At 46.1% G+C, this 13,187-nt stretch overlaps 1 protein-coding gene across 1 annotated transcript in view; it reads left to right on the top strand.

The window, feature by feature from the left end:
* Positions 1-13,187, top strand: part of Asic2 (acid-sensing (proton-gated) ion channel 2) — a 1,088,234-nt gene that overhangs the window by 767 nt on the left and 1,074,280 nt on the right. The window lies entirely within an intron of this gene.

Raw genomic sequence — 13,187 nt, 5'->3', positions numbered from 1 at the left:
GTGAGTACTTGGCTTTCAGTTTGCTCTTGTGTTCACTCTTCAGTAGAAGTGGTGTGCTGGTGGCCTTCTGTTTGTCTTGGGATCTCGGCTATGCAGGAGAGAGGGCGGAGACCCAGCTGAAGGCCAAGAGGGTAGCTGGTTCGAGTTGTTGGACCTATTTGTAGAATAGGTTACCTGTCAGATGGAGTACTGTGGTCCTTTCAGATTGGAGAGCTACAGGGGCTCGCTGTTGGGGGTCACTCCCCCAGGTGTGCTGAGTTGGGCTTTCCCCCAGTCAGAGGGAAGAGGCCTGGGTTATCCATTGTCCAGGATGCTTGATGTCCGAACCGTGTGACAGAAACATCTTGTCATTGGTGAGATGGCAGCCTCTCTTCTCTCTTTTTCTCTCTCTCTCTCTCTCTCTCTCTCGTCTCCCTCTCCATTTCTTCTCTCTCTCCCCTTTATCTGTGCTCGGAAGTGGCACCAGGCTCTGTCTGCATCGTGTGGGCTGGGCTGGAGCTAAAGCTGTCACAGGAGGGGGTGTGGGGCCCCAGACAGTCTGAATGACTCCCGTGTCCATGGGAGCTCACTGAGCAGGTGATGCTGCAGAGGTGTGGAAGGTTCTTTCCTTCCTTTGCTTGCCTGAATTGTGTGGAGAGGAAAAGAGCCTCCGGAGGCTCCATCTGGTCCTCCTGCAGGCAGGGTGAAGCCACGGAACTGTCCATGGTACTACCGTAGGGAGGCCAGTCAGGTAGAGGCTCCTTTCTAGGACGGACAGAGAGAAGACAGATGTGATGAGGTGGTCCCGGAGGCTGGCTTGTCTGAGCGCTCTAGCTTGAAACTCGAAGGCTCGTTTTCTCTGTGTACAATTGCCTCACAACGTGGGTGCGGGAGGAGGGAGGGAGGAGGGGGGTGAGCAGCTGTGGGATTGGAAAGCCTGGGGCGGGGGGAGTGTAGAGTTGAGTAAAGAGGAGGGGATGTGGCTCATGTTCAGGATGAGTTTGCCAGAGGGGGCTGAGAGGGAAGGACGGGAGCAGATCTGTTGCCGCTAGGGTTCTTATCCCAATTAGTGAACTGCTAGGCATAACTTGGTGTAACAGGTCAGACAGCAACTGCCAGCTCTTCCACACTGCCAGGCAAGTCTGGGGTATCAGGAACTGTGGGACCCTTCTGCAGTGCACTGTGTCTGCTTTCCCCATAGCTTCCTGGGGCAGTGGGGAGGAGAGTGTCAGGGACTCAGAGCCTTGAGCCTAAATACAGTGACAACTTGGGGATGGCAGGTGCAGCAGTCATCGAGAGAACTGGACTGTGTTGTCAGCACTTGTCTGGGGGTTCTGCCTCATTAAGACATCCCCCCCTTTCCCATAGTGCAGCCCTCCCCACCCCCTCTCAGGGCCACCTGCCTCTCACTCTGAGGTTCTCTTTATGCTCCAGCCAGTCTCTGCCTTCAGTCTTTGCACTTGCTGTTGGCTGTATCTCATTCTGAAAGAGCCCAGAGTGCCAGGGGCATTGCCTCTCACAGCCTGTGTGCTAGAGCTGTTTCCTGGGGGAGCCGTTTTGTATTATTATCCCTTTTAAACATTCCAAGGAAGAGCATCGCCAAACCTATGGCAGCGTTTGCTAAAGATGAAGCCAGTCTGAGCCGGAGAAGGAAGCTACCAGCCCTTCTTAAAGGAACAAACAGGGTCCTAAAATACGTCATGCACAAATGATGTCTGAGGGGCCTTGGGGGGAGAATAGAGAAAATGCCTCGTTCTTGGAGCCCGAAACCATTGCTGTGTTCCAGCCCTTGCTTTCTAGTGCCTGGCAACGCTCAGAGTCATTGCTGTACTGTGTAGCTTAAGAGTGCACTCAGCTCTTCCTCTATCTGCCTGCACACACATGAAACCCACAGATGGCAGATGCAGGGTGTCTCAGAGATGTTAGACTGGGCAGCAGACCCTGGGCTGAGTCTTTAAGCATCCTCACACTCCTCATGATGGCATGACTGACTGGTAGTTCTGCTCATACCCCAGTTCTCTTTAGAAGTAGAGCCTTGTTGATTTCAGGCTGCTTGTTTATATTTGGTTCATCATTTGAATTGCTAGTATTCCAAGCAGCCAAAAGTCCAGTTTTAAATCCTAACTGGGACTTCTGATCCTCTGAAACACTGAATTTGCCTGCGGATAAGGTCTATTCTTTAATTAGTGGCACACACTATCTGTTAATCTTAGCAAGTCTTAGACTCATCTGTTTGAATGCCCACCCTTGGACTGACCCCTCTGTGTGTAACATCTCCAAGCATTGAAGAGATGTTGGCCCTTGGTGTTCTCTTCTGTCTGCTCAGGATGTCAGGATGACACCCACTGTAGGTGCTAAGAATATAATCCTCAACAACGGGTGACAGTGGGCACCCATGCTGACCCTCTGCTGGGGATAATATGATAGGAGACATGTCCAAGACCCCACTCTAAGGAGTGAACCTCTGATGTACCTTTGTGTCCTTTGGGCCTTGGGTATAGACAAGCTTTACTTGGGCTCTCACATCCTCAGTGAGACTATTAGAGCCACTGTTGGAGAAGCCAGTTTCCCAGCCTCTTCCTTCCTTCACTCTCTGGAATAGCCATTCCTCTCTAGTGGGCTTTCTTTCAAGCCCTGCTGTGGGTTTTGACACAGTGCCTACCTTCTTTCTCAAAGCAACCATGACTGACTTATTAGAGAATTTAAGTGTGGGGGAGGGGATGTCACAGGTGGACAGCTCTTTTTCTGGATCCAGTTTTCCTATAAAGCCCAGAACATCATCTCCGGGGTGAATGCTGTAGCACAAGCTTCCTTATTCCAAGTTCTTAGCTGCTGTGCAATGAAGTGTGTAATACCCTTTAATTAGTGAATGAGCTGTGATTCTAGCAGAGTGAGCGAAGGCTGTTCACGGAGACTCAAAGTCCCCAGGAAGCCAGGTGTGGAATGCTGAGTGCAGAGTAAGCAGGCGTGCTCCCTGCCTATGCAGATACATTCTGAGCCTTTGCCCAGGAACAGTCTGGCTTCAGAGAGGTTTGAGTTTCCTCCCTGGTGAACCAGAAGAAAGATTTGATTCTGGGCCTTCTAACTCACAGAAGCTGACCCTAGTGACCCAGAGTAGAAAGGGGATGAGGTAGGAGGTGATAGAGGTTGTGACTCTGTGGCCCGAATCCAAGGCCAACATGGTAGGCATGGGTTTGAAGTCCTTGCCATCCTTGTTTTTTTATTTTTTTTATTTTTTATTTTTTGTCTTCTTGCATGCTTTCTACATGGGCATTCGCTCATCTAACATTGACCTCACCAGCGGTGTTGTTGGAGGAAAGAGCATTCATGATACTATGTGAGGAAGCCTTTTATGTCTTTGCCAGCCACATGGCTATGAGATGAGATGCTGAGCGCATGTGTAAGGGGCTCTGCCTGCTTCCACTGTTTGCAGGGATCAGATTGATGAGGGAGGCTGCAAGGACATGGGCAGGGAGATGGCAGGGGAGCACTGCTTTCTCTGCCTGGAGCACTAAGTGAAACTCATCGTCTAGAGAGGGAGCCGCTTCGAGTAGAGGTCCTGTCAGGAGCTGACTACTGCTGCCAGGTGAATTCCTGTCATTTGTCATCAACATGTGACAGGGCCTTATGTTGCTCCTTTGCCTGATCACACTGGGGTTCATCTGTGTTCAGGTCCAGGAACTGGAACGACCCTTCCGTGTAGCTTGTCCATCATTGTGAGTATTTATTCTTTAAATGTGAGATTTTTCTCAGGAAAGGCCCAGTTTTCTTTTCTCACTGAATGGATCTTACTACCCTACAGCATATAACATTACAGAGATGGTGGAGGTTGAGGCCGACAAAGGTTGTGTCTTTGTTTTGTTTTGTTTTGTTTTTTGACAAGGACACATGGGTCTAATCATATCTCACTACATGGGAGTATGTATCTGGAAGACGTGGAATTTGAGAAACCATCTGAACTGGGATTCCAACTCTGTGGGGTGTGTGTGTGTGGTGGGAACTAGTGTTAGTTTGCTTAGCTCCAGTTTTCTCATCTCTGAAGTGGGACCAGTAACACCCAAGGCTCAGCTGGGGGAGTAGCTTGCTCTGAGAAGGACTGCTAAATAAACTTGATCTGTAGTCTGGTTCTTTGGACTCCACTCTTCCTAAACTTCCAGCCCGTGACAGCAACTTCAGAGTACAGGCATCTGCTATGTTCTCTGTTCTCGATGTTTTCAGGGCTTCTCCTTTTGCTGGGTACCCTAATGTCTCTTATTCTCTGGTTTGACTTCCATGTTGTCTCTCACACTTTCCAATTCACCTCCAGGAAGCACACACACCATGCTATGGCCTCTAACATGGGTCAGGTAATCTCTGCACCACAGGTATAGCTTTTCTCACTGTGCCATATTTGTGCTTGTCTATCAAGCAGGACCTATGGTGCAGCAATAATCCAAGTAGACTAGGCCTGTGCTGTCACAACCTAGCTCTATTCCAGCTAGTCCAGGCCTAGTCTCAAAACAGCTTTTGCAAATATTATGTCAAGTAGAGGTTAGGTCTCCCCAACCCTGCCAATACCAAGCAGAGCCTCACTGGGTGAGTGGTTACTGTCTATCCCTTAATTTACTCATTGTCCTAGCTCATGGGCCTTTCTCTCTCTCTTTTGTGCCCTAGCTCGTTGTGTCTTTCAATGCTACTTTACCTTTAAAGTCCAGTTTTGTGTTAACTGAAGCCGTCTCCTTCCACAATATCACCATCTAAATTCTCCTCTTTGTCTTCTGTCTTCAAAGCATCACATACTTTACCTTCCCTCTGTGTAGACCTGACATGATGCTTTTCCTTCTTAGAAGCATGGAACATTGCTGCTAAAAAGGATCTTGGGGATAAATGGACTCAGCTCTTACATTTTAAACCACTGATAGTTTTAAAAGTGTTTTCGAGTTGATAAGGAAAATGTTGAACCTATGATGTGAAACATGATATTTTATATACATACACATACACACACACACACACACACACACACACACACACACACACACACACACACATATATATGTATATATATGTATATATATATGTATATTACTTAAACGTAAAATGGTTGTATTAAGTACATGCTTTACCACACATGCTTATCTCTTGTGTAGGTATGTGTATGTATATTGAGAACACACAAAATCTATAATCGTTTTGATTTTCAAGTATATGGTATATTGTTATTAATTGTATCACAGTGTCAATAAGTCTCTTGCACTTTACATCTCCTGAAATTTTTTGTCCTTTGATTAGCATATCTTTAGTCTTCCCCTTCTCCCATCCCAGTGTCTGGTCTCCATTGTCTTACTATGTGTCACTAAGTTTAATATCTTTAAACAATTCCAAACATAGGGCTGGAGAGATGGTTCCGTGGTTAAGAGCACTGGCTGATCTTCCAAAGGACCCAGGCTCTATTCCCAGTACCTATATGATGGTCCTAACCATCTGTAACTCTAGTTCTGGGAGCCTGATGCCTTCCGCTGGCCCTGTGAGTACCAGACACGCATGTGGTGGTGCACAGACATACATTCAGGCAAAACACTAATACACATTTAAAAGGAGGCTGGATAATTGGGAGTTCCAGGTCATCCTCAACTATGCATTGTGTTTGAGGCCAGCCTTGGCTACATGTGACAACAGCCTCCTGCCAATATTTTCATTCATCTACATATTCTGAAGACCTAGAACTTCTTTGCATATAGCTCTCAAAATATGTCCTCAGAGTCTGTGTTAAGTAGGTTTAAAGCTATGGATGTAAGGTGACTGGCTAATATGGGGCAGAATGCACATCTTTCAGCCTCTCTGGCATGTGTACCTGGGATTTTGTTCAATCTGGGGAAGCCCTTATACTTCCTGGTTATAAAATCAATCCATAGTCACTAGAGAAAGATGGGAAAGAAGGGGCAGGGGAAGGAATGGAAATTGCACCCTAATAACCTTATTATATAACCACATGTAATATTTTGGTATTTTGAGGGTATCTCCTTTCAGCTGCATAATTTTTATAGACTTGTGCTTTACTGGGCTGGTATCATGCATCAGTGTACATGGTACAACTTATCTTGGTCCCACTGTTTCTTCTGTGTTTGTTATGATATACTGGAAATCTATTCTTGCATGCCTGAATGAGACCCACCCCGATCCTTAGTGAGGCCCAATTGTGGTACTCCTTATACGACTGTCTACGCTGTAGTCCTGAGCTCACAGGTATAAGTCCTGATTCCCTGCCACCTATAAAGTCTGGACTGTATGTCAAAACGATCTAACATAACAGTAATGTAAATTAGATGAGCTTAAATAGTCTTGGAGGCTCAGGACCTGTCAGCCTTTGGCATGGTCTGGAGAGCCAAGCTTTGCTGTGCTGGTCATGGGGTTTCCATGATGCCAGCCTCTGGCTACCATGTTCTGGTTTGTAGACTGGTAGGTTGTGAGCTGTCTGGGAGTAAATCTTTGGGGGCATGTTGCATCTGTGCTGCTGTGCTGATGGGGTGAGGCTGTGATTGGGAGCTCTTAAGATGACTCATACTGTCTCCTTGGAGAGAAAGCTGCATAGCTCTGAGCTAATGCCCAGTAACTTGCTGGGTGGATATATATTTCTCTGCCTTCTTCCTTGGGAATTATTTTAACCCCCCTCCCCATAACTGTTGATCCAAGAGGAGTCTTGACTTGGTAGATGAAGAGTTTGCTCTGTAACTATGAGGACTGGAGTTCAAATCTCTAGAATCCACATAAAAACCAAGGTGGGCATGGGTCTTTCTTCGAATTTCAAAACCCAGTAGGTGAGACAGAAGATCTCTAGAGCAAGCTGGCTAACTTGACTAGCCATATCAGTGAGCTCTGGGATCAATTGAGAGACCCTGACTCAATGACTAAGATAGAGAGAGATTAAGAAAGCCTCCCAACATCGACTATGGACCTCCACATGCATTCACATCCATGTAAAGCATACATGCATGCACACACATTCATACAGATAGCACATGAATGAGAGAGAGAGAGAGAGAGAGAGAGAGAGAGAGAGAGAGAGAGAGAGAGAGAGAGAATATGCAAGCTTGCTGGGAGCTTGTTTACTTAGAAACTTACCAGTCTTCTGGTTCTATAGAAAATATTTCCTCCAATGAAGACTTGGGCTCTAAAACACTTTCTATACAGTGAATCTAGTTTGTTGCTAATTTCCATAGGAGGGGCTGTAATGGGATTTCCCCCCACCCCCGACTACGACCACCCTAAATCTAAAACCCAATTCCTCAAAGGTTGAATTAGCAGCTTTTAGGACCATGCTTGCTGCTGCTGGAAGCAGTGCGTCCTAAAGCAGTTCACACTTCAAAGTAGCAGGCTTCTCATTCCTTACAAAGGACCAAAAACATGATGCTCAAGTTGGGCTTTGTGCTTTCTCAGTTTTGTCTGTCGGTAGTTGAAGGAGTTAGGTTGAAATGTCAAACACGGGCAGCCAGGACACCTAACCTGTGCTCTATCATAATATAAAATGAGTGGGCTATGTGTCTTATGCACACTTGAAGTCTCATATATTACACCTCTACATGCATTTATCTTCAAACCAATACTTTCTGGCTAGACTTGTGGTTGCCAGACAGCAGCTGCGGCCAACAAGCAGACATACAACATGTGGATTATTTGGTAAATCTGAAGTTTCTGGGGAGACAGAAGCCCCTGAGGCAGCATTCTCTGATACTAGAGTAATTTTTTTTCCTATAGCACTTACTTTCTTAGCACTTTAGGAACACTCTGTGCAGACTTATTCAATGACCATGCAGCAGAGAAAGAATGTATTTGACTTCCATTGATGGATAATGAGCCTCTGTGAGCCCTAGTTTCCCTGTCTGTAGAATGAGTGGGATGAACTAGAGAGTTTCCAAGGACAACTCTTTGTCCCACATTTGTTTTACTAAAACTAAAACCTCCACTTACACTGAGACTAGAGGAAGGAGCGGATGCTACTTTTCAGTATGCGTAGCTATTTATTTGGCTTGCTTTTATTTAAGCCTAGGCAGTAGAAACAGAAGTGCACAGATGCACAGAGCTGCTGTGGTGGGAGCAGGGAGGCACAGAATCTCACTCTCAGAATCCCAACCAGGAGCCCCGTGTGTCTGTCTGTAGCTGCCTCCCCTCCTTGCCCCACCTAACTGAAGTTTTCTATTTATATTAGCACAGCAGGTGTGAGCCTGGATCCGCTCTGGGTCTTACAGGTATGGACCAGCAAGAATATTTGTGTGAGATGTTAAAGGTGGTCTACAGATATTGCCGAGACAGCTGCTGTGGGCAGAGCACCTTATAACAGATCACTACACCTTTCTTGGGTGGCTTGGTAGAAGCCCCCCTATCACCTGGAGGCAGCCTGTGGACAGGGAGCCTGTGATGAGTCCAAAATGCCCAGTCATGAATATCTTGCCTTTATGTGGACCAATGATGTAATTTATACTCCAAGCTTCATGGGGTCAGGTTGAGCATCTAGGAGCTTCCTGGGGGTTAGGCAGACTCTTTAATTTTCCATTCTTGTCTTACTCCACTCCAGAGGCTTTGTCTGAGAGTACTTGCTCAGTAAATCACCCACTCAAGACCTCATCTCTCCCTTACTTTTTTGCTTCTCCATCTGTTTGGCGAGATGGAGTCTGGTCTCAAGGACGGCTTAGAAAGAAAGATGCCTGCACTAAACTTGCTTTAAATCCCAGGCTTTCTAGACCTGTATCTTCAACTTGGGACCTATGATGGATTCCAAGAGCCATTCTTCAAAACTCAATCATCTCTTGTGTTGAGCTTTACTCTTCCAGACTCTGCTGCTTTGATCCTCTTGGGGTGGTGTGTGTGTGTGTGTGTGTGTGTGTGTGTGTGTGTGTGTGTGTGTGTGTGTGTGGTTTGCCCAGCAACAGTTCTTCCTAAGGAGGTGAGCTGTCTCTGTTTCGCCAGCTACTGTCTATCCATAAGCTGTTTTCATTCTAGTACTCATCTTCCCTGGCACCTGTGTTATTATTTTCTCGATCCCATGGTTCCCTTCCCAACCTTCCCTACCATATCTTCTTGAATGTTCCTCTACCTGACTTCAAGGAGGAAGCTACTCACCTTTGTTGCTGGCAGTGGGTTGAGCCCATCTATGAAGCAAGAGGCGGTAAGGGATGGTTGCTGAGCAGAGTGATGCTACTTATATGTCAGAGGCCATGAGTGATGAAGGAGTATATGAAAGGCTCCTACTGCTCAGGCTGAAATGGGAAGCAGGTGACTCGAGGGCAATGGGATTGCTGTCTCCAAACACTTAGAAAACAATCATAGAAAATGGAAGGAGGGCCTTCTCCAACAGAGGCCAAAGGACAGAACTCAAGCTGCTGGGCAGAGGGTGGGAGTTCAGAGAGGTGGCTGCCAGATGATTGGAAAGACTTATCCTGGGAGTCTAGAGCACTCTAACCCTGCTTGTGCCTGCTCCTTAGGGCTAACCGAAGCCAGGGGATCACCTCTAGGCAAGGATCGATGTCCCATGTCCCGTAAAGAGTTAGATTAATGACCTCTGATGTTACTTCCAGCTGGGAGAGTGTTTGATTTTTTTTTTTCCTTCCTGAATAGATAGTTGAGGTTGGGGGTTAAAAGCCATTGATGGAGGACATTGGAAAGAAGTGCTGACCGGTGGAACTAGCAACTCAGATTACAGATCCACCCACTGCCCAATACCACGAAGCTTTGAAGTTAAATGCCTCTGATGGATGCCAGGAAGAATAGTGCCTTTAGAGATAAAAGAGTGGATTCATCTAGGAAGAACATGGGGAGAGTGGGGTGCTGGAAGCCAGCCATTGTAGTGGCAATTAATGGTCCGGCCCTTCCAAAATGTATATGCATGGCTTATTGAGAGGTCCTGGAGTTCATCATAGATTCTGGAAGCTAAATCCAAGCCCACAGAGACAGCCTTAGGTTGTGTTTGAGCATAGTCTAGTTCCACACTGAGGCCTGGGGAAACTGGGAAGCTTATGGCTTAGACACAATCCTGGGGTTTAGAATGCTAGGAACATTCTCAGCTATAGAATCTGGGAAGGAGGCTAGGCTACAAGGAGAACAGTCTGCCCAGGAGCACTGGTGACAGACAACCAAGGGATATCCAGGATGAGAAAGCACAGCAAATGATAGAGGGCCACAGGGCTCTGGCATCTGAGACAATAATACAAAGGGAGCGTTGTAGCCTCTAGTAACATTAACAACGGCCAGAGCCAGACATGTTCAAATGGGTGTGACTTCCAGGCTTCTGTTTCCTCATCTATTAAATAATAGCATCTCACTACTGATGCTTCACAGGCATGTTCATAGTGACTACATGAAATAAGTATAAGGCTCAAATTGACCAGGAACTGAATATCTGCTTTATTCATTATGTTTGCTTTGTGCCAGGGTCTCATGTAGCCTAGGCCTGCTCCACTTTCCTCTGTAGCTGAATATGATCTTAAGCTCGCCCAGTTTACAAGGTGCTAGGGATGGAACCCAGGGTGTTCTGCATGCTAGGCCAGCTTTCTACCACCTGAGCTACACCCCCAGCCCTAATGCTGTTCATTTTACTATTTCCGAGCTTGGTGGGTGATAGTGACACGTGATCCAGGGACAGAAGGATGTGTTTTTAAATCTATATTGACAATGTAGCATTAGGAGTTCTCAAGAGAGGTTGTGGGTAAGGCTGTGAACACACCAAGCACCTAGCTACTGCTGTGGTTAAGCCCAGGCTAAGGTAGACTCTTAGACCACATCCAAACTGAATTTCTTCCCGTGGTCCCACACTGTGTAGTTTATACAATATACAAGTGAATGCTAGTGCTCTCTGAGCATCCCAGACACTTTTGTCCACAGGTTACACGGAAAGAAGCTCATCTAGTTTTCCCAGCAGCCCCATGGGATACAGAGCTCTGTTCTGTTTGCTTAGTGAGGGAAGAAATAGAGCTTAAAACTCCTGTCCTGTACTCAGATAGAAATGAGTGTAAGTGGAACTTGCATAGTCCTGCTCCAGATCACCAATGTTCTGAAAGACACCTCTGAAGTGCCCTAGCTTGGTTATCTGTTACCCGCACTCCTGGGCAGGGGATTTTGCTCGTCAGTCTAGCCTCCTTCCCGGCTGCTATAGGCAAGGATGTTCCTAGCATCTTAAACCAATAATGATGTCTAAGCCATAAACTTTCCAGTCTGCCCAGTCCTCAGTATCTAAAACTGTAGGTCATGAGTTTGCACGTGAGTACCATAGACAATTGAGCAGCCATAAAAGATTCTGAACACCCACCCAATGGCCGAAAGTTAACTTGCAGTCAAATGTGTGATGAAACTGGAGTGTTTCTGGCAGTGCTGAGCAGTGCTGAGCAGTGCTGAGCAAGTGCCACAGCTTCACTGCAGCTCTGATGCAGTGCACTTGACATCATGCTGTGAATGGCCAGTGAGCATTGCCCAAGACACCTCTGCTTGGATTCCACACTAGGCTCTGAACTATATGTACAAAGTTATTTCTGCTCTTACAAGAGCATGATGGTTTAATCATAGAAAAACGATGACATAGTAATTTCCCCTCATCCCTCCTCAACATGTTAAGTGTCAAATTTGTCTACCTTTGGATTCCTTTGTGTTTCAATGTTCATGTTTGATGCTACAATTTTCTGTTTTGAGTTGCAGACACAAGTTTCATGAAGGGACACCATTAAATGAATTTTGGCTCTGGATTAAAACAGGATTTCCAATGACTTCTGAAATGGCTTTAAACTTCTGCCACGTTTTACGGTACATTCAAGCAAAGCAATTTTCTCGGTGTTGATGATTATAAAACATAACACCATCCATCAGCTCTGAAAAATGTTGGGAATGCTCTGTGTCGTACAATATTAAATATTCAGCCAAGATTTAATTTTATCTGTAAAAATAAACAAATGCACCCGTACCATTAATATGAAAATTTGCATTTATTTTTTAAAATGGAAATTTATATGCATATTAATTAAGAAATTAATATTCTATTTTCTTTTTTTGCATATTTGCCTGAATGTATGTCTGTGTGCCACATGAATTTAGTGATCATGGAGGGAAGAAGAGGGTGATGGATCCTCTGGGAATGAACCTTCAGATGTTTGTGAGTGGCCCTGTGAATATTGAACCTGGATCCTCTAGAAGAACAGCCATTGCTCTTAACCACCAGGCCATCTGTCTAGCCTGTAAATAATTGCTTTAAAACCAATTTCTTTATACTACTTATGAGTAAATATTTGATTAGCATACCTATTTTGCATACCTATATATCTCTACTTGTGCAAAAATTATGACAGGACTGGAGTAAGTTTAAGGAATTTGTGCCTTATGAGATGCTATTTTGTCCTTCTGGCAGTGGAAGATGCAATGTTGTGTCTGTTTCACAGTTTAATACAGGTTTAGTGACAGGGGTAAGGCCTCTCAGACAGAAAAAAAGCCTTGAAGATTAGAGCTCGTGTTTGATGATTGCTTTTGAGCCTCCTCTGGCAAGGCACCGTGAGTCCTGCTTTCCTGTGCAGCACTGAGGCCAATGAGGGCAGACCACTCACCAGCAGGTTTTCAAGCCAGAGCTTAAGGGGTTAAAATTGAGGCTTACTGTGCTCTACCTTTTAGTGTCCTCCTTGCCTTGCCATCTGGCATTCAGCTAGATCTGAAGCCAAGGAGAGGAACTGAGTTTGGGGGGTTGGGGTGGGGGTCCCAACTGCGGAGCTCAGCCCTCCACAGAGCTCTCTGGTCCTTATAGCATCTCTTACCCTTGTTAGGTTAATGGAGGAGACTGGGGCAGCCTCAGTGCTCTGTGGCTGCGAGCCAGTGAGAGGTTTGGGATTGCAAGATAGCCACCCAGCTTTCCATTACTACCCTCTGGCTCCAGCTCCAGCCTTAGAGAAAGAGCAACATTCTCCAAGAGAAGATGCTGCTTCCAAAAGTGGCCACACCAGGCCTTTCCTCGATGATGAATGTGTGGGTCACCCGAGGTGGATGGCATGTGTGCAGCTGCTGTCACCAGGAACACAGCTGGGAGCTATGCATGCACTCTGTAGATTGCATTTCCCCTTTTCAGGGCAAGAAGGGAACTGAATCTCTGAGCTGTAAGTTTTGCACTTCACAAGCACCAGAGTTCTGGGAGCTGGGCACAGGCCTGGGTTGCTTCCGACGACCTTCCAGCTGCCCTGTTCTCTGTGTGGGCTTTTGATCTCTCC

The sequence above is a fragment of the Mus musculus genome, chromosome 11 (genome assembly GCF_000001635.26).
Source record: "Mus musculus strain C57BL/6J chromosome 11, GRCm38.p6 C57BL/6J".
NCBI classification, from domain to species: Eukaryota; Metazoa; Chordata; class Mammalia; order Rodentia; family Muridae; genus Mus; species Mus musculus.
The sequence above is the reverse complement of the archived record's forward strand: the minus strand, read 5'-3'. Positions and strand labels throughout refer to the sequence as shown.